This window comes from Hyperolius riggenbachi, chromosome 8 (assembly GCF_040937935.1).
Source record: "Hyperolius riggenbachi isolate aHypRig1 chromosome 8, aHypRig1.pri, whole genome shotgun sequence".
NCBI classification, from domain to species: Eukaryota; Metazoa; Chordata; class Amphibia; order Anura; family Hyperoliidae; genus Hyperolius; species Hyperolius riggenbachi.
Window position 1 is genome coordinate 111,262,188 of NC_090653.1, and position 20,738 is coordinate 111,282,925.

At 46.1% G+C, this 20,738-nt stretch overlaps 1 long non-coding RNA gene across 2 annotated transcripts in view; it reads right to left on the minus strand.

The window, feature by feature from the left end:
- LOC137528293 (uncharacterized) overlaps positions 1-20,738 on the minus strand; it is a 74,183-nt gene that overhangs the window by 11,700 nt on the left and 41,745 nt on the right. The gene's annotated exons all lie outside the window — the stretch shown is intronic.

The following is a 20,738-nucleotide window of genomic DNA, read 5'->3' on the forward strand; positions in this document are numbered from 1 at the left end:
GACAAGATGGTTGGCTGGTCGTTAAAACGTCACATGACACCTTTGCATGACACCGACAGAAGACATCAGACTGGAAGAAAAGGTTCCAAGTTGTGGGCTTTAACTTCTTTACTTAATTATTTGTTATCTGATAGGGTGTCCTTCTATTACATTACATTTCATGTTAAATTAGTAGCCTAGTGAACACGGTTTTTCTTGTTGTAAAGATTTCGAGTAAACATAGCACAATATAATCTATGGTTGAATATCTTCCACAATTAAAACCATGATGATGCACCAAACCTGTTTTTATCAAGGATGATGTCTTGTACTGCAACAAGAAGACAATTGGAGATGCAGGTACAAAGTAACTATACTACTAGTGATGGCTAACAAAATTCACAAGGAAAGGGAATTAACTGGTAATAATAGCCATGGATGCCCTTCAATGCAAGGAAAGAATCCAAGCTTTCCAAGCTTCCTTTAAATGCAGATATAAAATCTACCATAACTACCTGTGGTAAAATATTTCACATTGTAACCACTCTTACTGCAAACCACTGTAACCACTCTTGGTGCAAAAGTTGAGGATGCAAGGACTGGGGAAGAGTCTGTGTTCATGGATAGGGAACTGGCTAATGGACAGAAAACAAAGAGTTGTGGTCAATGGATCGTACTCAAAATGGGAGACTGTTAGCAGTGGGGTCCCACAGGGGTCTGTTCTGGGTCCAGTGCTCTTCAATTTATTTATTAATGACCTAGTAGATGCAGTAGTGAGCAATGTTGCTATTTTTGCAGATGATACAAAATTGTACAGAATCATCAACTCTCAGGAAGATAGTGTCATATTGCAACAGGATCTGGATAGGATGGCTATATGGGCACATACATGGCAGATGAAATTCAATGTTGACAAATGTAAGGTCATGCATTTTGGACGTACTAATGGTCTAGCACCATACAAAATAAATGGGATACAGTTGGGGACATCAAACTTGGAGAAGGACTTAGGAGTACTCATTGACAACAAGTTAAATAATCGCAGCACGGTGGCGTAGTGGTTAGCGCTCTCGCCTTGCAGCGCTGGGTCCCCGGTTCGAATCCCAGCCAGGGCACCATCTGCAAGGAGCTTATATGTTCTCCCCGTGTCTGCGTGGGTTTCCTACGGGTACTCCGGTTTCCTCCCACATCCCAAAAACATACAGATAAGTTAATTGGCTCACCCTTAAAATTGGCCCTAGACTACAATACATACACTACATAATACAAATATAGACATATGATAATAGTAGGGATTAGATTGTGAGCTCCTTTGAGGGACAGTTAGTGACAAGACAATATATATATATATATATACTGTACAGCGCTGCGTAAGATGTCGGCGCTATATAAATACTAAATAATAATAATAATAATAATAATAATACTCAATGCCAAGTAGCTGCAGCTAAAGCTAATAAAATTTTGGGATGCATTAAAAGGGAAATAAAAACTCGAGATGCTAGCATAATATTGCCCCTGTTTAACTCTCTAGTAAGGCCACATCTGGAATATGGAATTCAGTTCTGGGCACCACATTACAAAAAAGATATTGCAGTTTTAGAGCAGGTGCAGAGACGAGCAACAAAATTGATGCGTGGGATGGAAGGTCTCACTTATCGAGAAAGGTTAGATAAACTGGGTTTATTTAGTCTAGAGAAAAGACGCCTTAGAGGGGATCTAATTAACATGTATAAATACATCAGAGGGCAATATAATACCTTGGCGGATGAGCTTTTTGTCCCTAGGCCTTCTCAAAGGACTAGAGGACATGATCTGCACATGGAGGAAAAACGTTTTAGCCATTTATTTAGGAAAGGGTTCTTTACAGTTAGAGTGATTAAGATGTGGAATGCATTGCCACAGGAAGTCGTTATGGCAAACTCTATACCTGCATTTAAAGGGGGCTTAGATGCTTTCCTAGCGTTGAAACACATCCATGGCTACAATTGCTAGGTAATGCCTAATGATGTTGATCCAGGGATTTTATCTGATTGCCATCTGGAGTCGGGAAGGATTTTTTCCCTTTAGGGCCTAATTGGACCATGCCTTGTAAGGGTTTTTTCGCCTTCCTCTGGATCAACAGGGATATGTGAGGGAGCAGGCTGGTGTTGTACTTTATACTGATTGAACTCGATGGACGTATGTCTTTTTTCAACCAAAATAACTATGTAACTATGTAACCCTTTTATTTATAGTTATGGAATAAAAGGAGAAGATGGAGCATGCATCCTCTGGCATTGTCAGGCTAAAACTTAATAAATACATTGTTTGGTTGAAAAAAATAATCGTTCATCAAGTTCAACCAGGAGAAAATACCGTAAATAAATATCCAAACATTTGTGCCCTGTATCCTCACATATTACAGTTGATACAGGTGAAGAAAAAAAACCCCTAACAAATACAAATGGCAGACAGCGGGGGAACCAGGACAGTGATAGAACCAGGAAGGCTTTATAGGATCTAGAGCCTTTTCTCTCCATAGGTGCGTATGTGACCGCTACAGATTTGCTTTAACATTTTGAAGGGAAAAATTCCTTCCCGACTTTAATCCGTCAATGCAAGGAAAGCATCCAAGCCTCCTTTAAAAAGACTCTGAAGCAATTTTTTTTTATACTGCAGTCCTCTTCAGCAATACCCTGCTAAATGTTCCACCGCATCCCCGCTACCGAACGATCAATTCTGTCCTCAGACATGTGCTATTTATTTTCCACAGAATAAGAAGAGGCAGAGCTGTTAACCATAGCTCTGAATCTTCACCAGTCAATCACTGCCTATCTCCGCTAGTGTTGGGCGAACAGTGTTCACCACTGTTCGGGTTCTGCAGAACATCACCCTGTTTGGGTGATGTTCGAGTTCGGCCGAACACCTGATGGTGTTCGGCCAAACCGTTCGGCCACATGGCCGAACTAAGAGCGCATGGCCGAACGTTCCCCGAATGTTCGGCTAGTGCTGTGATTGGCCGAACGGGTCACGTGGTTCGGACCCGAACGCGCTCTGATTGGCCGAACTGTCACGTGGTTCAGATAAATAAATACCCGAACCACGTCATATCTCCGCCATTTGTCTGTGGGTTTAGCTTTGGGTAGGCAGGCAGGGTAGTTCGCGCTCCAGCCACGCTAGCCAGGGTCCCCCCAGTCATTGTGTCGCTGCTGGGAATAGTAGTACACCGCTCGCTCAGCCACACTATATAGCATTGTGTTTACTGCCACTCTGTGTACCTCGCTCAGCCACACTATATAGCATTCTGTTTACTGCCACTCTGTGTCTGCTGGGAATAGTAGTACACCGCTCGCTCAACCACACTACATAGCATTCTGTTTACTGCCACTCTGTGTACCTCGCTCAGCCACACTATATAGCATTCTGTTTACTGCCACTCTGTGTCTGCTGGGAATAGTAGTACACCGCTCGCTCAGCCACACTATATAGCATTCTGTTTACTGCCACTCTGTGTACCTCGCTCAGCCACACTATATAGCATTGTGTTTACTGCCACTCTGTGTCTGCTGGGAATAGTAGTACACCGCTCGCTCAGCCACACTATATAGCTTTCTGTTTACTGCCACTCTGTGTACCTCGCTCAGCCACACTATATAGCATTCTGTTTACTGCCACTCTGTGTCTGCTGGGAATAGTAGTACACCGCTCGCTCAGCCACACTATATAGCATTCTGTTTACTGCCACTCTGTGTACCTCGCTCAGCCACACTATATAGCATTGTGTTTACTGCCACTCTGTGTCTGCTGGGAATAGTAGTACACCGCTCGCTCAGCCACACTATATAGCATTCTGTTTACTGCCACTCTGTGTACCTCGCTCAGCCACACTATATAGCATTCTGTTTACTGCCACTCTGTGTCTGCTGGAAACAGTACTACACCGCTCGCTCAGCCACACTATATAGCATTCTCTTTACTGCCACTCTGTGTACCTCGCTCAGCCACACTATATAGCATTGTGTTTACTGCCACTCTGTGTACCTCGCTCAGCCACACTATATAACATTCTGTTTACTGCCACTCTGTGTCTGCTGGGAACAGTACTACACCGCTCGCTCAGCCACACTATATAGCATTGTGTTTACTGCCACTTTGTGTCTGCTGGGAATAGTAGTACACCGCTCGCTCAGCCACACTATATAGCATTGTGTTTACTGCCACTCTGTGTACCTCGCTCAGCCACACTATATAGCATTGTGTTTACTGCCACTCTGTGTCTGCTGGGAACAGTACTACACCGCTCGCTCAGCCACACTATATAGCATTGTGTTTACTGCCACTCTGTGTACCTTGCTCAGCCACGCTATATAGCATTGTGTTTACTGCCACTCTGTGTCTGCTGGGAACAGTAGTACACCGCTCGCTCAGCCACACTATATAGCATTGTGTTTACTGCCACTCTGTGTCTGCTGGGAACAGTACTACACCGCTCACTCAGCCACACTATATAGCATTGTGTTTACTGCCACTCTGTGTACCTTGCTCAGCCACACTATATAGCATTGTGTTTACTGCCACTCTGTGTACCTTGCTCAGCCACACTATATAGCATTGTGTTTACTGCCACTCTGTGTCTGCTGGGAACAGTACTACACCGCTCGCTCAGCCACACTATATAGCATTGTGTTTACTGCCACTCCGTGTACCTCGCTCAGCCACACTATATAGCATTCTGTTTACTGCCACTCTGTGTACCTTGCTCAGCCACACTATATAGCATTGTGTTTACTGCCACTCTGTGTCTGCTGGGAACAGTACTACACCGCTCGCTCAGCCACACTATATAGCATTGTGTTTACTGCCACTCTGTGTCTGCTGGGAACAGTAGAACACCGCTCGCTCAGCCACACTATATAGCATTGTGTTTACTGCCACTCTGTGTACCTTGCTCAGCCACACTATATAGCATTGTGTTTACTGCCACTCTGTGTCTGCTGGGAACAGTAGTACACCGCTCGCTAAGCCACACTATATAGCATTGTGTTTACTGCCACTCTGTGTCTGCTGGGAACAGTAGTACACTGCCGCTCACTCAGTCACCCCATTACTATATAGCATTGCTGGGATCTGTAGTACTCTGCTCACCCACCCATACCATTGTACTGCCAGTCACTGTGTATATTGCTGGGATCTGTAGTACTTCACTCACCGTCAACCACTATATAGCATTGCGTACTCTGCCAGTCAGTGTGTATATTGCTGGGATCAGTAATACTCCACTCCACGTCAACCACTATATGAGCTCACCATGAGTTCCTCAGAGACCTCCGCTGTGAGCAGCACTCCCAACAACAGCAACAGCCAATGCCCCACGCAAGCTATAACATCCACCCCAGCAGCCAGTGGTCAGCAGCAGCCCTCCCCGGAGGAGAACGTTGTGTCCATCGGTCCGGCGCCAGAGCGATTATTGAGGGCTGCCATTGAGGAGATGATGGGGCCTGATGTGGAGGAGGAGGTCGGGCTCAGGCCAGCATCCCAAGTTAATGTTGAGGACGATGAGGGGTCTGTGTCTGGGGATGTTGGGGTGGCAGAGGTGGTGGGTGGGTCAGACTCAGGAGAAGAGTTGCATGATGAGGATGATGATCGGGACCATCTGTATGTGCCTCAGAGTCCGACCCCGGAAAACATGTTGTATCGTGTGTTTAGGTACTAAAATCTGCGTTCCCACTTCCCAGTACTGCCCGGGTCCACGGATCCATATAATTTTTTGGGCAGCACTATCAAACTGTGGTACTATGAGTGAGTTGCCATGGTCCTTCTGTGCTGTCACACTCACCGTCTGTCTGCAGATGGATTGTTCAACACAGCTACGCCATCTGACATGTAGTCCTTGACCATCTTCTCCAGGCGATTGGTGTTGGAGGACGTGGAACTGCCCGATTGCTGTTCTGTGGGCTGCTGCATGGGTGTCAGAAAATGTTCCCACTCCAAGGACACTGCCAATACCATTCCCTTTTGGGCACTAGCAGCAGCTTGTGTTCTTTGCTGCCCTCCTGGTCCTCCTGAGTTTGCTGAAGTCAGTCGATGTTAAAAGAAAATAAACGTACTCAATGAGACTCCTCCATTACGTTGCCAATGAAAATGAAATCTTTATTCACTCAGCTGAGGACCCTTTTATATACCAGCATTTAATTTGAAAGAAGAAACAGGCTAGCTGCAGCCCGGCTAGTCACAAAAGGGTAGAGACTTCCTTTCTCGGTAAATCTTTATACCCCAGTTAACATGCTAATATATTCCTCCCTCCAAACAGTCTGTAATCCCATAAGTCCAATGAGCAATGTCCACTTTCTTCTTCTGGGTGTGTCCTGTCCTCCTCTGTGTCCTTCATAAATAATTTAAAAGTCAACAGGAACAAGAAATCTTCTGTTCACCAGTTTCCGGTTTCGTTTCTCTCACCTTCAGGAAACTGGTTTAGACTGGCCCCTTCAACCTGCTCATTCTGCGCCTGGCACAGAATAACACTGGGGGGAGGTTTTGGAGGTTGTTCTGGAATTTCACTGTGAAGGACAAAGGAGACTGCACAGTATATGGTTCAAAAACATGTATAACATATATTTAATGGTATCGTGATAACTCCTTGGTTAACTTAAAGTGTCACTCTAACACAATAATCTAATCTTGTGCATGTGGTCTATATAGTCACATAGGTTACACAGGATATACAGAATATATATAAAGATTAACAGATTAATTATAAAATTCTTTCCACATCTGTCGGCGTACAACTGGCTAGAGAAGGAGGAGGATGTCAATCTCCTCTCTAAAGTCTCCATCCTCAAGGGCCTGCTGGAATTGTTCCATTTTTGACCTGTCTGACACTTTCTTCAATCAGTTTTTAACATTGTGTTTGTATAAACTGGGTATAAACCCAGTAATTGGTGTTGTCCACAATAATGAATAATAATGAATAGTGAATAATGCGCGGGCCGCGTTCAATGCAGTCTAGCATGAATTGAGCCATGTGTGCCAGAGAATCCTGCCAGACTCCTCTGTCTTCCTGTTCTTGTGAGCGTTGTGATTGTTGTGATGCACCATATTCGTCACCAGCATCACTTTCTTCCTCTTCTGCTGTCCATTCCAGCTAAATTGTGGAAGTCCAACGTGCACCGCTCTGTCCCTCGGCAGTGGGGGCATCCAATTCCTGCTCCAACTCCAGCTGTTCCTCGTCCTGTTCTTTGTCATAGCTGGGACCAGCGTTTCCTGAGGCAGGTTGCCTGATGTTGGTATCATCACGCTGATCATTTTCATCTTCAGATTCCCCCACTTGCATCATGCCAGCGGTTTCCATCTTCAACATTGATTTCTTCAGTAAACACAGCAGTGGTATTGTAATGCTGACTGTAGAGTTGTCACTGCTCAGTCACAAGCAACGTGGATTGCTCAAAATTTTGGAGGACTTGGCAGAGATCCAACATGGTGGCCCAATCAGATCCACAGAAGCTTGGTAGCTCGCTGCTGGAATGCGCCTCGGCACTGCGCAAAAGCGTGCTAGCTTGTGCAGCGTAGAATTCCAGCACGTAGGGAGGGACATCACCCAGCGAGCGATGATGCGCTAGATTGAAGCGCTCCTGCATCTCTTGGTGAGTCCTTCAGAAGCGGTACTGGACTTTAAAAAATGTTTTTTTTCTTTTCCTTCAACAAAAGATCTGCCACGTTGGAGTGAGGAGGACGCCGCCGACCCCGACACCAAGCTGAACCCCGGCGAACTCCAAGCAGAGGATCTTCAGGAACCCTCAAGGATTTGAGCAAGCTGAGGAGGATCAGCAGTCCCGACGAGACCTCTCCTCATATGTGACTGTATGCAGTGGAGTAGAGCTCCCCAGAACAACCTCTCACTTGTCACTTTGTCACTGGTCACTTTGTCACTTTGTCATTTTGTCACTTTGTCACTTGTCACTTTGTCACTTGTCACTTGTCACTTGTCACTTTGTCATTTTGTCACTTTGTCATTTTGTCACTTTGTCAGTCACTTTGTCACTTTGTCACTTTGTCACTGGTCACTTTGTCACTTTTCACTTTGTCACTTGTCACTTGGTCACTTGTCACTTGGTCACTTGGTCACTTGTCCAGATGATCTCGGGACACCTCCTGCGATTCAAATTCCTGCACACATTGCTCTGGGATTTGGGTGTGATGAATGATGCATCTAACTGGCCACCGGAGGCAATTAAGGCCTTCAAAACATTGAAAGCAGCTTTCTGTTCCGCCCCCATTTTGCGTCATGTTCAGTTGTTGACGTCATGTTCATCCTCGGCCTCGCCTTGCATTTCAGTGCGAGGTGCATTTTCCACAGAAAAAGGTTGTGAATCCGGGCACAACATTTGTGGCTGTTCCATTGACCTTTCACAGGTAGAAGATTGTGGGGGTGGGAATAGCTCCTCCGAATAGCCCATTGTGTCCTGAAAACTACTCATTGCATTGCTTTGCGCACGCATTTTTTTGTCCTCATGCAAGGCCTGAGTTGCGCCTGAAAGCGTGGCCTTCTCCTCCTGCGCCTCCTCCTGTTCCATCACGTCTGCTGCTGCTGGGTTAGCGTTGCCGCCCGGTCCCTGTTTATTGAACCTCTTATCTTTATTACATTTATGACTGCATGGCGGTACAAAGCATGCTATCCGCACGCTTCTTGTCCTCCTGCAAGGCCTGGGTTGTTGTGTCTCAAAGCGTGGCCTTCTCCTCCTGCGCCTCCTCCTGTTCCATCACGTGTGCTGCTGCTGCTGCTGGGTTAGCGTTGCCGGTCCCTGTTTATGGAACCTCTCATCTTTATTACATTTATGACTGCATGGCGGTAAAAAGCATGCTATCCGCACGCTTCTTGTCCTGATGCAAGGCCTGGGTTGTTCTGTCTCAAAGCGTGGCCTTCTCCTCCTGCGCCTCCTCCTGTTCCATCATGTGTGCTGCTGCTGCTGCTGGGTTAGTGTTGCCGGTCCCTGTTTATGGAACCTCTCATCTTTATTACATTTATGACTGCATGGCGGTAAAAAGCATGCTATCCGCATGCTTCTTGTCCTCCTGCAAGGCCTGGGTTGTTGTGTCTCAAAGCGTGGCCTTCTCCTCCTGCGCTTACTCCTGTTCCATCACGTGTGCTGCTGCTGCTGCTGCTGGGTTAGCGTTGCCGGTCACTGTTTATGGAACCTCTCATCTTTATTACATTTATGACTGCATGGCGGTAAAAAGCATGCTATCCGCACGCTTCTTGTCCTCATGCAAGGCCTGGGTTGTTGTGTCTCAAAAAGTGTGGCCTTCTCCTCCTGCGCCTCCTCCTCCTGTTCCATCACGTGTGCTGCTGCTGGTGCTGGGTTAGCGTTACCGGTCCCTTTTCCTGGAACCTCTTCTCTGTATTACATTTATGACTGCATGGCGACAAAAAGCATGTTACCTGTGCAAAGAAACATGACATTTTCCACATTTAAAAGACAGTTTTTCCTTTGAAACTTTACAATCAATTTTCTCAAAAACTATAAGCTCTTTTTCAAATATTTTTTTTCCTCTTGTACCCCCTTCCAAGGTGCACATATCCTGCAAATTTGGGGTATGTAGCATGTAAGGAAGCTTTACAAAGCACGAAAGTTCGGGTCCCCATTGACTTCTATTATGTTCGGAGTTCGGCGCGAACACCCGAACATCGCGGCGATGTTCGGCGAACGTTCGCGAACCCGAACATCTAGGTGTTCGCCCAACACTAATCTCCGCCTTCCCCATCCCTCTCCGCCCCCTTGTGAGACTTCACAGCAGAGAAGGGAAGCTGTGGGATGCGCTGCTCTGTACGATGTGTGCGCACCACCATCCCTAGCTCCGTAGACTTATCGGCATAGGTGCAGGGTGGTGCGCTATGACGTGCGGAGCGCACGCACATGAGCGTGGACCGCTCCTTTATACATCTTGAATCTCATCCAGAGATATTGCCTAACCTGCTCTATCTGCTCCTCCAGCACTCTACAATTGCCCAACCCTGGCATCACTTGCTCAATCATGAGGTTCAGGACTTCTCTTGAACTACCCCTACTCTACTAACAGTTTCCCATTTTCAATACGACCTATTTACCACCACTGATTGCCTTCTGTCTCTAACCAGCTCTCTGTAATGCACACATTTTCTCCTAGTCAATGTATCCTTGGCTTCTGCACCAGACTATTGAACAGTGTCAAAAGCCTTTGGAAAGTTCAAGTACAATACATCTATGGCTTTCCAAATATCTAAATTTGCATTTAACACTTCATAAAATACATTTACATGGATATATTATAGTTACATAGTTATTTGGGTTGAAAAAAGACATACGTCCATCAAGTTCAAGCAGAAAACAAATCTCAAGCAAAGGCTGACCATAGCCTCTGTTCCAACTTATACTTCAGTTTTTATACCTGTTATTATTATTAGTAATTTAATGCATTTAAAAGTATATAGTTCTGATATTTTCTGCAATCCTTTACAGAGTACACAAAATAATTAATGCCATGATATCTCAAAGGAATTCACAATCTATTGCCCCTATAGCAGTTAGAGTTTAGTATTCCTACCACAGTGTAGACTCTAGGCCTGGGGTCAGGAACCTTTTTGGCTGAGAGAGCTATAAACGCCACATATTTTAAAATGTAATTCCGTGAGAGCCATACAATATGTTTCAAACTAGGACAGTGCGCATGCGCAGCAGTGGGCTCAAGTCCCTGTTACCATGGAGATGTGTATACAGTTGATCCTCCTGGCAGCAGAAGTGCCAGGCACGTCTTCAGCTTCTCTTGGGTTTCAGCAACATCAGCAATTTCCTCGAGAGCCAGACAGGAGAAATACCGACAGGAGCACCCCAGTTCAGGCAGTGACAGGAACCCCCAGTTCAGGCAGTGACAGGAGCCCCCCAGTGTAAGTAGTGACAGGTGACCCCCAGTGTAAGTAGTGACAGGTGACCCTCTAAATACAGTATAAGTATCCAGGTCTATAGGTGTCCCCAGTTTAGGTAGTAGTCAGGGGCGTAACTAGAAATCACTGGGCCCCCTTTTGGCAACAGCAATTTAAACTAAATACTGTACAAACGTTTTAACTCATACATGAACATTATGGAAAATCCAAGTTGAAAATAAACTGTGAAGATAAACAATTTCATCCATCCTACTCCTGAAAAATAAATACATGAACATTATGGAAAATCCAAGTTGAAAATAAACTGTGAAGATAAACAATTTAATCCATCATACTCCTAAAAAATAAATTAATTTTTCTTACAACCTCCCAGTTTTATTTTCTGTTTTAAAAAGCTAAAAAAGTAGGTTTAATGCTATTGTCTCATATGATGATGATTCAGCTTTTCCCATAGTCTCACAGTTAGCAATCATGTGATCCCCAACAAGACAAATTCAGCAATCATGAGGCCCCTATCAAGACAAATTCAGAAATCATGAGGCCCCTATCAAGACAAATTCAGCAAAAATGAGGCCCCCAACATGACAAATTCAGCAATCGTGAGGCCCCCAACAAGACAAATTCAGCAATCATGAGGCCCCCAACAAATCATGAGGCCCCCAACAAATCATGAGGCCCCCAACAAGACAAATTCAGCAATCATGAGGCCCCCAACAAGACAAATTCAGCAGTCATGAGGCACATAAATAGACAGCATTTCACATAAATAGGCAGAATGCCCCCTTAATATGGTAGACACCTCTCACCTGGCTTCTTAATTCTCCTGTACTGGCTGCTGTGTCTGGCAATACTGTTTTTGGCTGGATTGGGGATGATGTGTGGGCTGAAAGGCCTGGCAGTGATGCTGTGGCCTGGCTGGCGGTGATGCTGTGGCCGGGTTGGCAGGCGGTGATGCTGTGGCCGGGTTGGATGGCGGTGATGCTGTGGCCGATGCTGTGGCTGGGTTGGCGGTGATGCGGTGGCTGGGTTTGCTGGCGGTGATGCTGGGCTGTGCTTGGCTGGTTGAAGTAAATGCTGGCCTGACTGGTGGTGATGCTGTGGCCTTTTTGACAGTGGTTCTGGGCTGGTTGGCTAGTGGTGATGCTGGGCTGGCTGGCCTGGATAGTTTAGGTAGTGACAGGTGCCCCCTAGTTAAGGTAGTGCCAGGATTCCCCAAGTTTAGGTAGTGACAGGAGCCCCCCCAGTTCAGGTAGTGACAGGAGCACCCCAGTTCAGGCAGTGACAGGAGCCCCCAGTTCAGGCAGTGACAGGAGCCCCCCAGTGTAAGTAGTGACAGGTGACCTCCAGTGTAGGTAGTGACAGGTGACCCCCAGTTCAGGTAGTGACAGGGACCCCCCAGTTCAGGTAGTGACAGGGACCCTCAGTGTATGTAGTGGCAGGAGCCCCCAGTTTAGGTAGTGAGTGACAGGGACCCCCAGTTAGGTAGTGATGGACCCTCAGGTTAGGTAGTAAGTGACAGGGACCTCCAGGTTAGGTAGTGAGTGACACGGACCCCCAGGTTAGGTAGTGAGTGACAGGCGCCCCCCAGGTTAGCAAGTGACCGGAGCCCCTAGGTTAGGTACTGAGTGAAAGGGACCCCCAGTTAGGTAGTGAGTGACTGGGACCCCCAGTTAGGTAGTGAGTGACAGGGACCCCCAGGTTAGGTTGTGAGTGACAGGGACCTCCCGGCTAGGTTGTGAGTGACAGGGACCCCCAGTTAGGTAGTGAGTGACAGGGACCTCCAGGTTAGGTTGTGAGTGACAGGGACCCCCAGGTTAGGTTGTGAGTGACAGGCGCCCCCCAGTTAAGTAGTGAGTGACAGGCGCACCCCAGGTTAGGTTGTGAGTGACAGGGACTCCCAGGTTAGGTAGTGAGTGACAGACGGCACCCCCCAGGTTAGGCCGCCCCTCCCCCCGGGCCCGCTCAGGGCCGTTTTTGAGGGCTGGAGGGGTCGCAGCATGAGGGGAGAGCTTGGAGGCATGTCGGTGGGGAGGGGGAAGGGCCCCCCCCCTCCCTCACCTCGGGCTCTCCCCTCTGCGCTCCCCTCCAGTATTGAATAAACATTGTATGCAGGCGGTGGGGCAGCGGCGGCAGATACATACCTTCCGTGCGCTCCCCGGATGCTCCTCTCTCTAGCTTCTGACGCGACTTCCGTTATAAACAGGAAGTCACGTCAGACACTAGAGGGAGAACCATCTGCGCTGGAGTGCACGGAAGGTATGTATCTGCCGCTGCCCCACCGCCTGCATACAATGTTTATTCAATGCTGGAGGAGAGCGCAGAGGGGAGAGCTCGAGGTGAGGGAGGGGGGGCCCCCCTTCCCCCCTCCCCACAGACGTGCCACCAAGCTCTCCCCTTATGCTGCGACCCCTCGAGCACCTAGCGGGGCATCCTGCTGCAGGCCCCCTGTAGGCAACGCTATGGTTGCTATAGCGATTGCTACGCCCCTGGTTGAAAGGCAAGTGGTGACATCTCTGGCACACAGAGTTGGGTCAAGGGTCCATGCCTGGTCTGCAAAGCATGCTCAGGGCTGCCCGAAGACTAAGTCAGTCCCCACAAACAGCATCTCTGCCTGCACACCGTGTGACTGCCTGCCCCAAGACTAATTGCTCCCCACACAGCATCTCTGCCTGCAGGCCCCTTGTTTGCAGTCACTGCATACCTTTCACTGCATCTTTGACTGCACATTGTATTATACCTGGCAGTCAGTGCATACCTTTTACTTGAATGGATGGCAGCCCTCCATAACAGATTCTCGTTAAAGGATTTAAAGTTGATTCATCTCATATACAGCAGGGCCTCGAAAGTCCTCCTGTATTGTTATTTTTGGTCACTACCTCGGGACGTGCATGCCATGCCTGCTGCCTTTCTTGGATGTGTGGTAGCCATTCCTGTTCCTTTGCCCACAGCGTGCCTGCTGCCTTCCTTGGATGTGTGGTGGTGGTAGCCATTTCTTAGGCTCCCACTCCGGACCGAAATTGAACCAGAATTCCCCGTCCATTACCTGTGGTCACCATGCCACTGAGAAAGTACCATTGAAAGTTTCACATAGTTGAATGAATGGCAGACTTGCCCTCCATAACAGATTCTCGTTAAAGGCAAGTGGTGTCATCTCTGGCACACAGCGCTGGGTCAAGGGTCCATCTGACCACAGATGCCTGGTCTGCAAACAGGGCCGGGACAAGGTCCAACATCAACAGAGGCTGAACTGCCCAAATGCGCCCCCCCCGCAAGTTTAATGCACAGCTCTCTGGTGACTGAACTGCATGTTCAACCGCATAAGTAGGGGGGAAAACTCACACAGACAGGCTGACATCACATGAGATGCACGCTGGCTGTCTCTCTGCACAACAGAGGCGCACTGGAGTGGGGAGGGGGGGCGCATCGCATAGTGACCATGGCACAGGGCTGGATTTCAACTTTTCAGTGCCCACACACCACTTTTATTAACTGCGCCCCCGAGTCTAAAAAGTATACACAGAAACCATAACTGTCTCTCGTAGGGACCAGAATCCAATTTTTAGGGTGACAAATTAGGCCACAAGCTCATACAGACACAGTGCTATATAAATACATAATAATAATATGGTAGGACATTAGATTATGACTATGATATGATTAGATTGTGAGCTCCTCTGAGGACAGTCAGTGACATGACTATGTACTCTGTAAAGTGCTGCAGAAGATGTCAGTGCTATATAAATACATAATAATAATATGATAGGACATTAGACTATGACTATGATAGGATTAGAGTGTGAGCTCCTCTGAGGACAGTCAGTGACATGACTATGTACTCTGTAATGTGCTGCAGAAGATATCAGTGCTATATAAATACATAATAATAATATGATAGGACATTAGACTATGACTATGATAGGATTAGAGTGTGAGTTGCTCTGAGGACAGTCAGTGACATGACTATGTACTCTGTATTGTGCTGCAGAAGATGTCAGTGCTATATAAATACATAATAATAATAATATGATAGGGCATTAGACTATGACTATGATAGGATTAGAGTGTGAGCTCCTCTGAGGACAGTCAGTGACATGACTATGTACTCTGTAATGTGCTGCAGAAGATATCAGTGCTATATAAATACATAATAATAATATGATAGGACATTAGACTATGATAGGATTAGAGTGTGAGCTCCTCTGAGGACAGTCAGTGACATGATTATGTACTCTGTAATGTGCTGCAGAAGATATCAGTGCTATATAAATACATAATAATAATAATATGATAGGACATTAGACTATGACTATGATAGGATTAGAGTGTGAGTTGCTCTGAGGACAGTCAGTGACATGACTATGTACTCTGTAATGTGCTGCAGAAGATGTCAGTGCTATATAAATACATAATAATATGATAGGACATTAGACTATGACTATGATAGGATTAGAGTGTGAGTTGCTCTGAGGACAGTCAGTGACATGACTATGTACTCTGTAATGTGCTGCAGAAGATGTCAGTGCTATATAAATACATAATAATAATATGGTAGGACATTAGACTATGACTATAGGGATTAGAGTGTGAGCTCCTCTGAGGACAGTCAGTGACATGACTATGTACTCTGTAATGTGCTGCTGAAGATGTCAGTGCTATATAAATACATAATAATAATATGGCAGGACATTAGACTATGATAGGATTAGATTGTGAGCTCCTCTGAGGACAGTCAGTGACATGACTATGTACTCTGTACAGTGCTGCAGAAGATGTCAGTGCTATATAAATACATAATAATATGGTAGCACATTAGACTATGGCTATGGTAGGATTACATTTTAAGATTTGAGGATAATCAGCAATATTGCTATGTACTTTCTAACATGCTATGGAGGGAATCAGCACTCTTGTCCAGAGAATTTTATTGGTAATGGCCACTTTAAAGCAGACCTGAACGCCCTCTCTGCTCTAAAAGATAGGCAACAGCATAAGAACCTTTAAAGAAAAACCTTTCTTTGCTGAAGCTGATACAAATTCTGCACTGTTTCCACTTCCTGCTTTCATGGAAGCAGACATACTGCAAACATCCTGTGCTTTCAAATGAGCTTATATGCCTTATATGCTGTGGCAATCAGGTGGCACAGGGGAGAGATCAAATCACAACTTTGTATTAGTCACAGATAATAGGGAATTAGACAGACGTAGCTCTCTAAGTACCTACAGGATGCACGTTTCTGTTTTCTTTTTAGACACAGACATAAAACACTTATATCGTGCTTTTCTCCTGACGGACTCAAAGTGCCAGAGCTGCAGCCACTAGGGCGCGCTCTATAGGCAGTAGCAGCTTTAAGGAGTGTTGCCCAAGGTCTACGAACTGTACAGGTGCTAGTTTCTTGAACAGGCAGAGCTGAGGTTCAAACCCAGCTCTCTTGTGTCAGAAGCAGATCCCTAAGCCCTTACACTATCCAGCCACTGCATAGTGTTCTGTGCAATAGTTCAGGTCCACTTTAAAAGTGAAACACTGAAGGGATGCTTCTGGAGAGGGAGATATTTGAGGGAAGGAAAGATAGGGTAGAGAGGCAGAGAGGAGTAGAAAATTTAGAGGGGGGGGTTGTTAAGAGGAGATATAGCATTAGAAGGGAGGAATGGAGAGTGATAGGGAATGGGAGAGAAAAGGAGAGAGTGTTAGGGCTGGTTCAGACGGACGTTTGGAGGCGTTGCGTTTGCTGGCGTCGCGTTCAGCAGCGTTCGTGTGCGTTTGGATGCGGTCGCGTTTTTTCTTCCCCTAGGGGGACATTAGCCGTCGCGGTTAACCTCCCCTGGAAGCTACATGTAGCTTCCAGGGGCTCCTTGAACGCCAGAGAAAATCGGGACCCAAACGCCGCGTTTGTGTAAACGCACTTGAAAGCTTGGTACAAACGCTCCCATTCACTTGAATGGGAGCGTTTAACACCAAGCCCTGAACGCTGGCTGTAAACGCTCTGCAAACGTCCGTCTGAACCAGCCCTAAGTGACACATAGGGCAGCATCACCACAGACCTGACACACAGCTCCTAGCTACTTCCCCCTGTGTGCTCTCCCTGCAGTTATTCCTGTTATCTAACAGCCCCCCACTTATCATGCAGCAGCTTCAGGTGTCATGAGAGAGGGAGGGAGGGCTCCCAGCTGTGAGTGTCTCATGTACACTCGTGGCAGCAGCAGAAACAGATCCATTCAGCTTTAGGAACAGGCAGCGCGTGCTGCATGTGAGCAGAATCATGCCTGCATGTTCTGCTCTCAAGGCATGATTCTGCTCTGGACACTTCTCCCCCTTCCTTACAGTGCCTCTGCCTCACCTTCGTTCCCCAGCACAGCTTCCTGTCTTCCGAGTATTTCATTTCATTCTTGAATTCCCCGGGTTCTACTGTTCTCAGCCCCGCCCCTCAGAGTCACACAGAGGAGAGGAGGGGAGGGGCGCTCTCCTCCATGCTGCAGTGCACGCATGAAAGACTGGAGGACAGCGAGCAGCAGACAACTGATTACAGATAAACAGTTGGATCTGCTCAGCTCCTTCTTCCGCAACCAGCCAGCACTGCAGCGTAGCCAGTAAAGTGGTGAGCGATTCACAGCGTGAATACAGCGGGGTGGTGGTGGGTGGCAAGCCAGGCACAACACAGGCCTGCTCCTTGCGCCCCACCCACACTGCAGTTAGCTCCGCCCAGAGGCTCCAGCCTCGTGAGCCTATGTGTCGGCCCGGCCCTGTCTGCAAAGCACGGTCAGGGCAGGTACATTACTTATACAGCAAATGGGTCCTTACTTGGATGTGTGGTGGTGTTAGCCAGTTCTCAGGCTCCCACTCCGGACTGGAATCGAACCCTGATTCCCCGGCCATTACCCGTGGTCACTCACAATGGCTGACTTGCCCTCCATAACAAATTCTCGTTGCAGGTACTGAACAGCCAGCAGAAAATGTAATTTAAAAAAAATAGATGTAAGCTTTAACAATGGTAGAGAAAGAACCATCGAAAGTTGATAAGGCAGTCAGACATTACCTGATATCACTAAGGAAGAGCAATCTCGCCATGGAGTGCACCAGTCCAGCACGGCCGTTACTACGCAAACAGCTGTTTGTGGTGCGTTACACAGTGAGTTTTGTGTGTCAGTGTGAAGAAGTACTCTAATTACACTCCCTGATTGATGTATACACATGCAAGATGTTTTAAAGCACTTTAGGCCTGCAATTTAGTATTCAATGTGATTTCTGCCCTTAAAACGCTGCTTTGCGTCAAATCCAGATTTTTCTTTTGGCGTTTATCTCACTCCGCCATGCCCCCTCCAGGTGTTAGACCCCTTGAAACATCTTTTCCATCACTTTTGTGGCCAGCATAAGTGTTTCTAGTTTTCAAAGCTCGCCTCCCCATTGAAGCCTATTGCGGTTCGCGAAACTGCGCGAACCGAACTTTTGCGGAAGTTCGCCAACCCAGTTCGCGAACCGAAAATCGGAGGTTTGGGCCATCTCTACCCTTTTTACATGTACAACCTCTGGGCACCAGGAAGGGAAACATTTGGTGTGGTCATGATGGCTTTGGATGGGGCCAAATTTACATGCATTTAGCAGCATCATAACTCAAATACAGCAGCCCTGGCCAGTAAAATATTCAATTTACTTTTAAGAAAAAGTAAGGCCCTAGTTACTGAAGAACCAGCCTTATGAGATGTTAACATAATTAGGCAGCATGCCTCTCCCTACTCCCACAAAACGCATACCAGTCCTCCAATCAGAAGGTAAGCTGCGACCCAGGATGTACTGCCCAGGTCGCAGCTTAGCTTCCGATTGGAGCAAACTCATGGAGGCAGGCAGCGGCGGAGACAGAGGCGGGGAGAGCAGAATAAATGACAGCCTGCAGGTAAATAGAAGGCTAGCGACAAGCAGATTGTCGCTAGCCTGTTGCTTTTTTTAGGGGGCACAGCAGACTCCGGGGGACTAGAGGCAGCAATAGAGAGACACAGAGGCATGTGATTATGCACAGAACATGCCTCTGTATTCTCTTAAGATTTAAAATACCCACCTTGGGTTCTCTTTAACCACTTCAGCCATCAGTGTTTTTTCACCTTATGCATCCAAACAATTTTCACCTCCCATTCATTAGTCAATAACTTTATCACTGCTTATCACAATGAAATAATCTATAGTTTGTTTTTTTCCACCACCAGTTAGTCTTTCTTTGGGTGGTACATTTTGCTAAGAATTGTTTTTTTCCAAATGCATTTTAATGGGGATATTAAGAAAAAAAAAATTCTCATTTTTAAGCCATTTTAGCTTTAAAATAATACATGCTACCGTAATTAAAAGCCAAATATTTTATTTGATCATTTGTCTCGGTTATACACCATTCAAATTATGTCCCTATCACAATGTATGGCGCCAATATTTTATTTGGAAATAAAGGTGCATTTTTTCAGTTTTGCTTCCATCACTATTTACAAGTTTATAATTTAAAAGAATAATTGTAATAGACCCTCTTGACATACATATTAAAAAAGTTCAGACCCTTAGGTAACTATGTTTTTTTATTGTAATTTTTTTTTTTATAAAACATTTTATTTGGGTATTTTTGTAGAGTGTGGGAGGTAAACAGTTAATTTTAAATGTAATTTATTGTGTGTTCATTAAAAAAAAGTATGTAAATGTAATTTTACTATTTGGCCACAAGATGGCCTCAGTAATTTTTTTTAGCATCCTGTAAGCATGAGGTCTCGCTTACAGGAAGTGAAGGGAGAATGTGAAACGTTTCTTTCTTTCTTCAGAAATATTACGGCTTCTCCTAGAAGCAGTCGGTTTTTCTAATGGGGACTTAGACTCAGGGGCTCCGACAATGACATAATCTCTCCTCTGCAGCATGCCCAGTGTCCTCTTCTTGGTGCACATCTTAGGGTGCACACCCAACTATCTGGGGGAGGTGGCCCATCTGGCTCTCTAATGGGGGAACATCTGGCTTTCTATAGAGGGGCAAATCTGGCTATCTGGGGAAGGGGGCACATCTGGCTATTTAAAAAACATTTGACCCCACCCATGACCACGTCCACATTCTGGTGCATAGCCACACCCATTTTTTTTGCTCAGGATCATCCAGAGGGGGAAGGGGGCGCAAAAAAAGCTGTCTTTATCCCCGGGCACTGATAACCTAGCTATGCCTCTGACTGTTGCTGCAGTGACTATAGTGGTGCTTATGAATACAAATTCTAAATTAAACCAGTTTAGTAGTTTCTTTGTCCCCCAAAGTTTTACTTTAATATAACTGTTTAATCTGTTGACCTAGAAATCCATCTTAATTAATTAGACAATCCAAGTACCCACACGCTTGGCAGTTCCTGTTCTGCATCACTGAGACATCATCATCATCATCAGCTGAGGTAAACAATGACACTTCAGTAGGGCTCTGTAAAATGAGGCTGCTAGTTTTTGTGCTAATCACCACTTTCAGATGAGTTGTCATCATTGAGCAATGATTTAAATTATATGCATGTAATCACTCTACCGTAAAAAGACATGTCTTGACAGATAGTTTGTTTGCTTTAATAGTTCAAAACCAGAACCATTTCTGTCTGAATCTCCTCTCATCCTAAATGTTTAATTAAGCACTGTGAGACTTGTCACTACTGATATGCTTCTTTCCAGTACATTAAACACCCTAATCCTTTACATTCCTTGCCTGCCTTCCCTGCCAAGTCAAAAATCTATCCCTTACTACCGTATCCTACTTCCTGTTGCAGCACGGTCGGCAGAGTGAAATGGTAATAACAGGATTTATTACGCTGCTTCATCATTGCCAATTACATGTCAAAAAACATGCAACATTTCAAAGCTTGGAGATGAATTCTT